This window comes from Bombina bombina, chromosome 5 (genome assembly GCF_027579735.1).
Source record: "Bombina bombina isolate aBomBom1 chromosome 5, aBomBom1.pri, whole genome shotgun sequence".
In the NCBI taxonomy this organism is placed as follows: domain Eukaryota; kingdom Metazoa; phylum Chordata; class Amphibia; order Anura; family Bombinatoridae; genus Bombina; species Bombina bombina.
This window is the reverse complement of record NC_069503.1, coordinates 80,705,920-80,719,629: the sequence shown is the minus strand read 5'-3', so window position 1 is coordinate 80,719,629 and position 13,710 is coordinate 80,705,920. Positions and strand designations below refer to the sequence as shown.

At 42.6% G+C, this 13,710-nt stretch overlaps 1 pseudogene; it reads left to right on the top strand.

Moving 5' to 3' along the window:
• The window catches only part of LOC128661334 (zinc finger protein 208-like), a 119,231-nt pseudogene that overhangs the window by 102,799 nt on the left and 2,722 nt on the right, over nt 1-13,710 (top strand).

Here is a 13,710-nt window from a genome sequence, read left to right as displayed (position 1 = left end):
TATTTTGTGTGTGCGCTGGGGTAGTGTTAGATTCTAGGTTATATAGCTGGTGGTAAAAATTCTGAAAATGAGCAGCTATGGCCTTACTATCTTGTATATAGTCTCCCTGTTCAGTTCTTAATCTATGAATATGTGTGCGGTAATTTTTGTCTTTAAGGGTGTTTGCGAGTATTCTGCCTGGACGGTTCCCTTCATATAAATATTTCTTCCGAAGCTGTAAGGCTTTTTTTGAACCTCCGAATAAAGTGGTGTTCTAAGTTCATTTCTAGTGGTTGTTAAAGCTTGAAGAATGGTGTGGTCAGAAGGTGAACGTTTATGCTGTAACTCTAATGTATGTAAGCTCGAGGTTAAAGAATTTAGTTGTGTATCGTATTGTTTTTTGAGGCATGCTTTGTGTTTTATGCATTCACCCCGAAACACCACTTTATGGGCTTCCCACACGTAGAGGGGCTGAGTCTCTGGAATTGCATTAATGTTAAAATATTCTGTCAGTGTGGATGTCAGTTTTTGTGTTGTTGGTGGGTGGTGCAAGAGGTATGGGTCTAATCTCCATATAAAAGGGTGTATTGGGGAATCTGGCCAATCTAGTTTCATGGTTATCATAGAATGATCTGACCAACCTGTCGGGATAATGTCTGAGTCTATTAGTAAAGAAAGATTTGCCTGATCTAAGTAAAAATGGTCTATTCTGGAATACATTGCCCAAGGATAAGAGTAAAAAGTAAAGTTCCTTTGTGTAGGATGTTGTGTTCTCCAAGTGTCAACTAGTCCCAAGTGTTTAATACATTTGAATACTGAGTTAGGAGAGCGTAGTGATGCTTTAGTGTTAGTAGATGTTGTGTCAAGATTGGGGTTCTAATGTAGCGTTGAGGTCTCCTCCCAGAATTTTAGTGCCTTTACGTGTTTCCTGTATCATTATTTTTAACTTATTAAAGAATCTGGTCCTATGAGTACTGGGGGCATAAATATTGACTAATGTGATAGGTCTGTTACGTATAAGGATTCTACCTTCTTTATCGTTAGTGGAGTGGAGGAGTTTAAAAGGTAGAGAGTGGTGGATGAGAATCCCTACTCCATTCTTCTTCTTTTCATGGGAGTTATAAAAGCTGAGTGGAAAATTTTTATTATTGAATTTGTGCTCGTTTGCTTTGGGAAAATGCGTTTCCTGTACAAATGCCACTGAACTTTTTTGTTTAGTAAACCATTGCAAGGCCACTGACCTCTTTGTGGGTGAGTTGAGACCCTTAGCGTTTTGTGAGGTTATTAATATTGATCTATGTGCCATATTTATGTTTTATCTGGTGCTGTGTTGATGAATTGTGCAGTGTATCTCTTATCATGGATTGTTGCCCTATCTTGCTATGAGGACCTGCCATTATGATGTGTTGTAGATTCCTTAGAGAGAGTAGAGATGTGCCAGAATTACCATCTTTAAAGAGTGGAGGCCTGCGGATCCATTAAGGCTTTATGAGGATACTGTAAAAGAACAATAAATAATTACATAAACAACATAACAAACAATAAACAAGTTTAGTTAACATTCAAAAGTTATACAAGAACCAAATTCAGGAATGGGAGAGATGCTCCGTATCCTGTTGATAAGGTAGGGGAGGAGGGGTAGTAGTAGGATAATACCACTATCGTTCCCCGTTGGCTATTTCAATGTAAGTCTTATGAAGGGAACTTCCACTCCGTGGAAGTATCTTATGTTTAAATAAGATTGCTAAATGTTTTAGAGAAAAAGGTGAGCCAAAATACTTAATACTTATTCTTTCAACTTGGCGAACTGGTGCCTTAACATATAAAGTTCTGAAGCAGAGGACGTCTCAACTGGAGACAAGAGAGCTCCTGTCAGTCCCAGTCTTGAGTAAATAATCTTGAAATCCAGCAGGTTAGTGTAGCCTTTCAAGGTGGTTCCATAGTAGGAGCCCCTGAGTTACAGGGCGTAGAGGATGCCGTTTTACGTTTCCTGTTTACTGTAGTCCTAGCTAATTCTTTTATTACAGATGCCGCTTTTCAAATGACTAAATTAGAGGCAAAGAATGCAGGCTTTGCCATTTTTGCGCGCAGAGCGTTATGGCTTAAGTCTTGGTCTGCTGATGTGTCATCAAAATCTAAACTGTTGACTATTCCTTTTAAAGGTAAGACCCTATTCGGGCCTGAACTAAAGGAGATAATTTCCGACATTACGGGAGGTAAGGGCCATGCTCTTCCTCAGGACAAGACGGTTAAAATGAGGACCAAACAAAATAATTTTCGTTCCTTTCGAAACTTCAAGGGTGGTCCCTCTACTTCCGCCTCCGACACAAGGCAGGAGGGGAATTTTGCACAAACCAAGTCAGTCTGGAGACCTAACCAGGCTTGGAACAAAAGTAAACAGGCCAAGAAGCCCGCGGCTGCTACTAAGACAGCATGAAGGGGCAGCCCCCGATCCGGCACCGGATCTAGTAGGGGGCAGACTTTCTCTCTTCGCTCAGGCTTGGGAAAGAGACGTGCAGGTTACCTGGACATTAGAAATTGTGACCCAGGGGTATCGTCTAGAATTCAAAGGCTCTCTCCCAAGGGGGAGGTTTCATCTTTCTCATTTGTCTGTAGGCCAGATAAAAAGAGAGGCATTCTTATGCTGTGTAGAAGACTTTTTTTTACCATGGGAGTAATCTGCCCTGTTCCAAAATTAGAACAGGGGCAGGGGTTTTACTCCAATCTGTTCGTGGTTCCCAAAAAAGAGGGAACTTTCAGACCAATTTTAGATCTAAAACTTCTAAACAAATTTCTCAGAGTTCCATCCTTCAAGATGGAAACTGTTCGGACAATTTTACCAATGATCCAGGAGGGTTAATATATGACCACCGTGGATTTGAAGGATGCGTATCTTCACATTCCTCGGCCATCGGGGGCTCAATGTATGGAAGTAATCAGACTAATTGTGGCGGCAATGGACATAGTCCCATTTTCTCGCTTACATCTCAGACCACTGAGGGGATTATGCGGATTTATCTCCACGGATAAATCTGGATCCAGAAACCAGAGACTCTCTTCTTTGGTGGTTGTCACAGGATCATCTGTCCCAGGGAATGTGCTTCCGCAGGCCAGCATGGGTCATAGTGACGACGGACGCCAGCCTCTTGGGCTGGGGTGCAGTCTGGAATTCTCTGAAAGCTCAGGGTGTGTGGACTCAGGAGGAGTCACTACTACCAATAAACATTCTAGAACTGAGAGCGATATTCAATGCACTTCAGGCATGGCCTCAGCTGACTTCGGCCAAGTTAATCAGATTCCAGTCGGACAACATTACGACTGTAGCATACATCAATCATCAAGGGGGAACAAAGAGTTCTCTGGCGATGATGGAGGTTTCCAAAATAATTCAATGGGCAGAGACTCACTCTTGCCATCTATCAGCAATATATATCCCAGGGGTGGAGAACTGGAAAGCGGATTTTCTAAGTCGTCAGACTTTTCATTCGGGGGAGTGGGAGCTCCACCCGGAGGTGTTTGCACAATTGATTCGTCAATGGGGCGTGCCAGAATTGGATCTGATGGCATCTCGTCAGAATGCCAAACTTTCTTGTTACGGGTCCAGATCAAGGGATCCTCAAGCAGTACTGATAGACGCTCTAGCAGTACCATGGTCGTTCAACCTGGCCTATGTGTTTCCTCCCTTTCCTCTCCTTCCTCATCTGGTTGCCAGAATCAAGCAGGAGAGGGCTTTGGTAATATTGATAGCGCCTGCGTGGCCTCGCAGGACTTGGTATGCAAACCTGGTGGAAATGTCATCTCTGCCACCGTGGAAACTGCCTCTGAGGCAGGATCTTCTCATTCAAGGTCCGTTCCAGCATCCAAATCTAGTCTCTCTACAACTGACTGCCTGGAGATTGAATGCTTGATCTTATCTAAGTGTGGATTCTCTGAGTCGGTCATTAATACCTTACTTCAGGCCCGCAAGCCTGTCACTAGGAAAATTTATCATAAGATATGGCGTAAATATCTTTATTGGTGTGAATCCAAGGGCTACTCCTGGAGTAAGATCAGGATTCCTAGGATTTTGTCTTTTCTCCAAGAGGGATTGGAGAAGGGGTTATCGGCTAGTTCCTTAAAGGGACAGATTTCCACATTGTCAATCTTACTGCACAGACGTCTGGCAAATTTTCCAGACATTCAGTCGTCTTGTAAGGCTTTGGTTAGAATTAAGCCTGTGTTTAAACCTGTTGCTCCGCCATGGAGTTTGAATTTAGTTCTCAATGTTATTCAAGGAGTTCCGTTTGGACCCTTGCATTCTGTTGATATTAAACTTTTATCTTGGAAAGTTCTGTTTTTATTTGCTATCTCTTCGGCTCGAAGAGTCTCTGAGCTATCTGCGTTACAATGCGATTCGCCTTATCTTGTCTTCCATGCTGATAAGGTGGTGTTGCGTACTAAACCTGGTTTTCTTCCAAATCAAACAAGAATATTAATCAGGAAATTGTTGTTCCTTCATTGTGTCCTAATCCTTTTTCTAAGAAGGAACGTCTATTACATAACTTGGATGTGGTCCGTGCTTTGAAATTTTATTTGCAAGCGACCAAGGATTTCCGTCAAACATCTTCCCTGTTTGTTGTCTATTCTGGAAAGCATAGGGGCCAAAAGGCTACGGCCACCTCTCTCTCCTTTTGGTTGAAAAGCATCATCCGTTTGGCATACGAGACTGCTGGACAGCAGCCTCCTGAAAGAATTACTGCTCATTCTACTAGAGCAGTGGCTTCCACATGGGCTTTTAAAAATGAGGCCTCTGTTGAACAGATTTGTAAGGCCGCGACTTGGTCTTCCCTTCATACATTTTCCAAATTTTATAAATTTGATACTTTTGCTTCTTCGGAGGCTATTTTTGGGAGAAAGGTTCTTCAAGCAGTGGTGCCTTCTGTTTAGGTTCCTGTCTTGTCCCTCCCTTCATCCGTGTCCTAAAGCTTTGGTATTGGTATCCCACAAGTAAGGATGAAACCGTGGACTCGGTACATCTTGTAAAAGAAAACAGAATTTATGCTTACCTGATAAATTTCTTTCTTTTACGATGTACCGAGTCCACGGCACGCCCTGTCTATTCAAGACAGATGATAATTTTTATTTAAAACTTTCTTTCTCCTTTTTCTTCCTAAGCCTTCGGTCGAATGAATGGGGGGTGGAGTCAAGGGAGGAGCTATATAGACAGCTCTGCTGTAGGTGCTCTTTGCCACTTCCTGTGAGGAAGGATAATATCCCACAAGTAAGGATGAAACCGTGGACTCGGTACATCGTAAAAGAAAGAAATTTATCAGGTAAGCATAAACTCTGTTTTACTCTCTCTCCGTCCTTTCTTTTATTGCACTCACAATTTCTTGTATAAGAAGTGAGGCCATTCTACTTATATAACATTAGATTTTGGTGTCCTGATAGTAAGAATACAGAATAAGCATTCTCAAAGACACTATAAGGGGGGAAAGGCATAACCTAATGCAATGCTCTTTTAAAATTCATAGTAAGGTTTTTTGCATTGTATTTTTATTATGCATCTGTTGATTTTGTAATTCTATATTTTATTGTCCGTTTAAATGGACTGCATTTGCCAAAAGAACATATCTCATTATGTTATCACTCTATGTAAATACAAAAATTCTTTATTTCCATCTAAAGGGAAGGAGAGTCCACGGCTTCATTCATTACTTTTGGGAATTAAGAACCTGGCCACCAGGAGGAGGCAAAGACACCCCAGCCAAAGGCTTAAATACCTTCCCCACTCCCTCCATCCCCCAGTCATTCTTTGACTTTCGTCACAGAAAGTGGCAGAGAGGTGCCGAAGATTCAGAATAGTCTCTTAGGAAGGGTGGTACTCTTCGCAATGGGACGGGAGTTTTAAGTAGTCCTGTCAGCCTCTCAGTGAGAGCCTGGGTGAAAGATAGAGTCAGGAGATGCAGGGAGAGTCTTTCTGTGAAACCATCCCAGCTCATGTTAACAGCTCCACTAGCAATCAGCGTTGACGAGTTTCTCTGCCTGCTTTCTACACTCAAGTACATGTCAGGAGCGAGGCTACTACCTGTCACACTTGAAGGGCCATGTTCCTGTTCCACAGCATAGATTCTGGTATGATTGTTTCATTTTTTTATTATATAATGATAACACAGAAGACAGGATCACAGTGTAGCGCCTTTTATCTTTATAGAATCAAGGGTTAATATTCCTGGTAAGGGGATTATTGAACAGGGGGGTTTATACATAATATTGTTTATTGTGTCATTGCTGCATTATGTGTGAGATGAGGCTCTGACAATGTGTGGAACTGTCAGGTTCACTTCCGGGAGTATTTGTGCAGCCGTTTTTGGCGCGTTTTCTCCTTAATGCAGGGGTGGTCCTGCGAGGCATTCCATGTGACCGGGTGGGGCTTCTCAACTTCATTTTTGATCTGCGGCATAGGAGACAAAGCGGTTTCTGTAGTCTGGGTCATAGGAGGTGGTGAGTGCCCCGGCCATTGGAGGTTATAAAGGTGCCTGTTTATTAAACTATCTAGTCCATAATAAAAGCACAAGCTATGGAGGATTCTGATGCGTTAGAGGGTACTTTAAGAAAGTTTCATGCCTGTGTTTATTGTGAGGAAGTTCAGGTAGATCAGCCTGCTCAAATATGTTCCACATGCCTTGATAAAGTTGCGACATCTAAGAGTAAAAGGATGTCTAGAACTACTGAGCCGTCCACCAGCGCCCCAGGGTCTAACCATTACTCCTGCGGGAGAGATTCGTTGGCCGTCAGATTTTGCGGATCAACTCCAACGGCGGTATCGAAAGTGATTCATGCATTACCACGTTATGCTAAGCGCAAGCATAGGGCGTATCATGACGATCCGGCCCAGGGGTTGTCTACGCCTATGGAAACTTCTGAGGTGTTATATGATAAGGCCCACTCCGACTCTTTGGAGTAAGCCCCTTCTGGGGGCCTCTGGCTGCGGAGGAGCCTGGCTTTAGGTTTAAGATAGAGAATTTGCGCTTTTTGCTGAAGCAAGTGCTTGCTACTCTGGAGGTTCCGGAACCGAAGCTTCCAGAGGAGCCTTCGATCCCTAAGCTGGATAAGGTATACGAGGACAGGGTGGTGCCCCAGATCTTCCCGGTTCCTGTTAAGATGGCTAACATTATTAAGAATGAATGGGAGCGATTAGGTTCTTCCTTTCCCCCTTCTTCATTTAAGAAACTGTTCCCAGTTCTGGACTCTCAACTTGAGCTGTGGGGGACTATCCATAAGGTGGATGGTGCTATCTCCACGCTCGCGAAGCGGACAACTATTCCCCTCAAAGATAGTTCGTCATTTAAAGAGCTCATGGATAAAAAGTTGAAAAACATGTTACGAAAGATGTTTCAGCACACAGGGTTTGTTTTTCAGCCGGCAGCAGCTGAAGGTAGCCAATTCTTTCATCTGTGATGCCAATATGCAGATTATCCGCCTGAACGCTAAGGTGTCAGGATTTTCTGTTTTAGCCCGCAGTGCTCTGTGGCTAAAGTCTTGGTCCAGAACAAGAAGCCCACCGAGACAAAGTCGCCATGAAGTGGCGGCCCCTGACAGGTGTTCGGACCAAGTAGGGGGCAGGTTTTCTCTCTTCTCCTAAGCCTGGTTGCAGGATGTTCAGTACCCTTGGGTTCTGGAGGTTGTCATACAGGGTTACAGGATAGGGTTCAGGTCCCATCCGCCATGGGGCAGATTCCTCTTCTCAAAACTGTCTTCAAGGTCAGAAAAGAAAGAGGCTTTTCTATAATGCGTGAGGGATCTCTCCTCTCTAGGTGTTATCGTACCAGTACCCCAAGCAGAACGGGGTCTAGGGTACTTTTCAAATCTGTTTGTGGTTCCAAAAAAGGAGGGCATGTTCCACCCGATTCTGGACCTAAAGTGTTTAAAAGAGTTTCTGGCTGTTCCATGGTTCAAAATGGAAACAATCAGATCTAATCTGCCCCTAGTTCAAGAGGGGCAGTTCATGACGACAATGGACTTGAAGGATGCCTACCTTCATGTTCCAATTCACAGGGACCACTTCAAGTTCCTTAGATTTGCGTTTCTGGACCAACAATTCCAGTTTGTGGCCCTTCGTTTTGGACTGGCGACGGCCCCGAGAGTCTTCACAAAGGTTCTGGGGGCGCTTCTTGCAGTGGCTAGATCCAGAGTCATTGCTGTGGTACCCTATCTGGACGACATCCTTGTTCAGGCGCCGTCATTCTGTCTTTGAAGGCTCTGCTTCTTTTGCCCCAATCTCATGGTTGAAAGATCCCTGGTTCCCAGCAACAGGGTGGAGTTCCTGGGTGCAATAATAGACTCTATGTCCATGAAGATATTTCTCACAGATCAGCGTACACAGGAGGATTGCATCCACCTGTCTTGCCCTTCAGTCCTCCGCAAGCCCTTCAGTGGCCCAGTGTATGGAGGTGATCAGGCTCATGGTCTCCAGCATAGACGTAATACCATTTGCCAGGTTCCACCTAAGACCTCTTCAATTGTGCATGTTGAGTCAGTGGAATGGCGATAATTCAGGTCTATCACAGCTGATATCCATAGATGCGCGGACTCAGAACTTCCTTTCTTGGTGGACCCGCCCAGAGCAACTGTCCATGGGGACATCCTTCTTGAGACCATCCTTGGAGATTGTGACCACAGACGCAAGTCTGGTGGGATGGGGAGCTGTTTGGGGTGCGAGGATGGCACAAGGGAAATGGTCTTGAGCGGAGTCTCCACTTCCGATAAATATCCTAGAACTTCGAGCGATCTACAATGCTCTGAATGCATGGCCCCCTCTGGGGTCGTTTAACTTCCCACAGCTGCTCACTCTCAGCAATCCACCTTCCAGATGTGGACAACTGGGAAGTGGACTTTCTCAGCAGGCAAACCTTCCATCCGGGGGGAATAGTCTCTTCACCATGAGGTGTTTGCGGAGATTTGTCTCAGATGGGGGACGCCGGAGATAGATTTCATGGTGTCCAGACTACCCCAATATGAGTCAAGGGACCCCCAGGCAAAGCTGATAGATACATTGGCAGTGCCTTGGGGGTTCAGCCTAGTTTTCTTATTTCCATCGTTACCACTTCTACCTCGTATAGTGGCACATATAAAACAGGAGAGAGCGTTGACTATTCTGATTGCTCCTTCGTGACCGCAGAGGACGTGTTTGCGGATCTGGTGGGGATGTCATCCTTTCCGCCGTGGAGGTTACCCTGTCGCAGGGATCTGTTGGAACAGGGTCCCTTTCAACTTCAAAATCTCGATTCTCTGCGGCTGACTGCATGGAGATTCAACGCTTAATCTTGGCCAAGAGAGGTTTTTCTGAAAGTGTGATTGATACTCTAGTTCAGGCAAGGAAGCCAGTCACTCATCACATCTACCATAAAGTGTGGAGGATGTACTTGTCCTAGTGTGAGAGACATGGATATCCTTGGCACAAGGTGAAGGTATCCAGGATTCTGTCTTTTCTCCAAGACGGTTTGGAAAAGGGACTTGCCGCTACTTCCTTAAAGGGACAGATTTTAGCTTTATCAGTTCTGTTGCATAGGAGACTCGCTGAGCTCCCTGACATTCAATCTTTTGTTCAGAATCTGTCTAGAATCAGGCCTGTCTTTAGACAGTCTGCTCCACCATGGAGCTTAAACTTGGTCCTTAGGGTTTTGCAGAAGGTTCCGTTTGAGCCTATGCATTCTCTTGACATTAAGATTCTGTCCTGGAAGGTTCTCTTCCTGTGGGCTATTGCATCGCCACGCAGAGTATCTGAACTGGCTGCCTTGCAACATGAGCTTCCTTATCTTGTTTTTCATGTGGATAAGGCTGTTCTTCGCACGGGCTTGGGGTTTCTTCCCAAGGTGGTGTCTAACCGTAACATTAATCAGGAAATAGTCGTTCGTTCCTTTGTGTTCTAACCCTTTTTCGTCTAAGGAGACGATACTTTATAATCTGGATGTGGTTCGTGCCTTAAAGTTCTATCTTCAGGCTACAAAGAATTTCAAACAATCTACATCTGTTGTATTAAGGGAAGCGCAAGGGGCACAGGGTTTATGCTACTTCTTTGTCTTTTTGGCTGAGGAGCTTGATCCGTCTGGTCTATGATACAGCAGGACATAAGCCTCCTCAGAGGATCACGGCTCATTCCACTAGAGTTGTGGCTTCGTCTTGGGCCTTTAAGAATGAGGCCTCTATGGATCAGATTTGTAAGGCGGCTGCTTGGTCCTCCTTACACACTTTTCCAAAGTTTTACAAATTTTATGTTTTTGCTTCTGCGGAAGCTGTTTTTGGGAAAAAGGTTCTACAGGCTGTGGTGCCCTCAGATTAAGGGTCCGCCTTTTTACCCTCCTGGTTTCATTCAGTGTCCTCTAAAGCTTGGGTATATGTTTCCCAGAAGTAATGAATGAAGTCATGGACTCTCCTCCCCTTTAGATGGAAAACATAAATTAGGCTTACCTGATAATTTTATTTCCATCTTTTGGAGGGCAAACCTAAATTTAATTTTTTCTTCTGGCACCATGTATACCCGGATATTTCTCCTACTGTTCCTTGTTTCCTCAGCAGAATAACTGGGGCATGTGGGGAATGGGGGAGGTATTTAAGCCTTTGGCTGGGGTGTCTTTGCCTCCTCCTTCATTCCCAAAAGTAATGAATGAAGCCGTGGACTCTCCTCCCCATGATGGAAATAAAATTATCAGGTAAGCATAATTTATGTTTTTCTTAATTCTATCCAAGATAACAATTTATATGAACATTTTAATGCCTAGCTCTCCCACACACCCTTGCAGTGTAATTTAAGACAACTCAGTTTTGACGAAGAGAAGTTAAAGGACTGGGGGTGGAGCACATGACAAAATGTCTGACAGTGAGAATTAGTGGGAAGTTCAATACCAATACCGCAGTATCCAATTTAACTTATATTTAAGCAACTGATTTTTTTATATTTCTTTCAGGAGAAAATATTGTTTCATATACATAATAGAAAACAAAGATTATAATATATTTGTAAATATATGATATGGCCCCATTTAAATAGATTTTCTACCATTATGTTGTATAGATCTGGGAAGATTAATATTTATGGGGCAATTATAACACTCACCGAGCTAACTGTACTAAATACTTGTGCTTAATCAATAGCACATATGTAATAACCTAATCAGCTGATCTGTATCACATGAATGGTTATGCGTGCCTTTAATTATACCATACATACAGTTAATCAGAACCATTATTTATTATTATATGTCTAAACCATTTAATATACTTTTCTCTTGCAAGATGTACCGAGTCCACAATTTCATCCATTACTTGTGAGATATTCTCCTTCCCAACAGGATGTGGCAAAGAGAGCACCCACAGCAGAGCTGTCTATATAGCTCCTCCCTTAACTCCACCCCCCAGTCATTCTCTTTGCCGGCTCTAAGCAAGAGGAAGGGTAAAGTGATTGAGGTGATAAAAAGTTAGTTTTATTTTCTTCAAGCAAGAGTTTATTATTTTTAAATGGTACCGGTGTGTACTATTTACTCTCAAGCAGAAAATGGATGAAGATTTCTGCCTGGAGGATGATGATCTTAGCATTTGTAACTAAGATCCACTGCTGTTCCCACAGAGGCTGAGGAGTACAGGAAAACTTCAGTGTGAGGAACGGTTTGCATGCTATGCAGCAATGAGGTATGTTCAGTCTTGTTTTTTTCTGGAAAAACTGTGATATTTCAGAAAGGGCTGACAGTATCCCCATGAGGGGAAGGGTAAGCTGTAATCATAGATTTATAGTGGCATTACTAGCTTGCATAAGGGCTAAGTAAATTTCTGGTTGACACTTATTTTTGATAAAAAGGGCAAACGTTTTTATTATTCTGAGAGTACTTCTGGAAAATGTTTTTGAGGGACTTTGTTTTGAGTGTTCACTTGGCTTATATTAGGGTTTTAGAACCCACATGGCTAGTTGAAGCACTTTAGTGTGTTTCTTTTAGGCCCCAAAAACATTGAGTGAGGTGGGAGGGGCCTAATTTTGCGCCTCAGATGCGCAGTTGTTTTACATTGCAAAGCAGCAAGCTGCAACACCGGAGGGTCCTGGTACAACTTTTGGGCCAAAGCAAAGCTTTTATCCCACAAATCCAATCCCTAAGGGCAGGTAGGCGCCACAGCAGGGCTGTGGCAGGGTGCTGACTGTGTTTGTTCCGGTTTTTGGCACTTTGCCATCCGGTTTCTCTGTTAAGGGGTTAAATGTTTAATTTGATTGTGGGGCAATCTTACTAAAGCTTGTTGAATCTGCCGTAAAAAATTTGGAAAGTTTGGTGCATTTTTAAGCAGTTTTGCAGAACGTGTATGCTTTTTTTCTCTTAAAGGCGCAGTAACGTTTTCTAAAATTATTGTTTTTTCTTTGAATAAAGTGATTTCCAAGCTTGCTTGTCTCATTACTAGCCTGTTCAACATGTTACAAAGGTAAAATGTGAATTATAACTGTGTTGGTTATGCAAAACTGGGGAATGGGTAATAAAGGGATTATCTTTCTTTTTAAACAACAAAAATTATGTTGTTTACTGTCCTTTTAAACAAATAAACAAATATAAACTATTATATTTATATCTGCATTTTTAAGAACATTTGTGTCACTGACAGTTATAAAGAAGGAGCAACCCCCATTGGGCTAAGGAGGAGGGTAAAAAATACTACTACCCCCTCTGTTGTTTTAGATAGATCATGTCCAACAACTGCCTAACCTCACCCCCTGACCTGGTGCTGTACTCAGAACACCATCAACATCCCCTTCCCCTGCCCTGACCTCGCTCATGGAACACCCATAACTACACTTATGCCTTCATTAATCCCATGTGTGGAACACCCACAACTCCCCCAGTGAGTGTTCCCCACCCCAGAACCACCACTGATTTGTGTGCTTAATTTTCCAGTAAGTATTATTAAACTAATAACGTTTTTGGCTGTTTATATAAATAGAACAACCACAGCCAAAAGCTAAAGATTATCATAAGGTCACTGATTCTTACCCTCTCAAAACATCTCACACTGATGATTAGTCTGTGATGATTAAGACATCATGTTCTCACCCAACTGGTTGTGCATGAGTTGGGCAGGGCTGTATGTGCAGTTGCTTATGCAATGTTAAATGAGGATGGTAGATGCCACCTCTCTTGTCCAGAATACAGATGTACTTGTTCCCTGGCTCAGAACATTATCCACACGCACCTTGTTTAATGGGGCCTATAACTTGTTTTCATCAGTAATCAGTCATTTAGGTTACTATGATGTAGTAATGTTTACATTCTATGTCATCTTTTTTTAATTTTATTTACAGGTAAATACATTTAAAAATCCAAAATGGAAGACATTTTCGAGTATAAAAAAAATGTTTTTTTATTGAGATGGATTATATTCAATTTATTTTTTTATTTTTTATTGAGGAAAAAATAATTGCATACATAAAGCAAAATGAAAGCAATACATAAAATATTTGCAGCGTATCTGATTAGTGTTGTACATTAGTGTTCGTATTCCTCATTTTTAATCTCCTATTTCAGCTATATAGGTCTCTCTTGGACCCTTTATGTTGTTTTAGACAGAGACCAGGGGTTAGTGTTGAACATAAAGAAACTTAGATACACAAACGAAAATTGCATAATCTAAAACTGGGTGCACTTACAATACTTTAAGGATTACTTTCTGTTATAATTTTTAAGCTAAACAACTAACATATTAAAGTTAATAAACATTAAT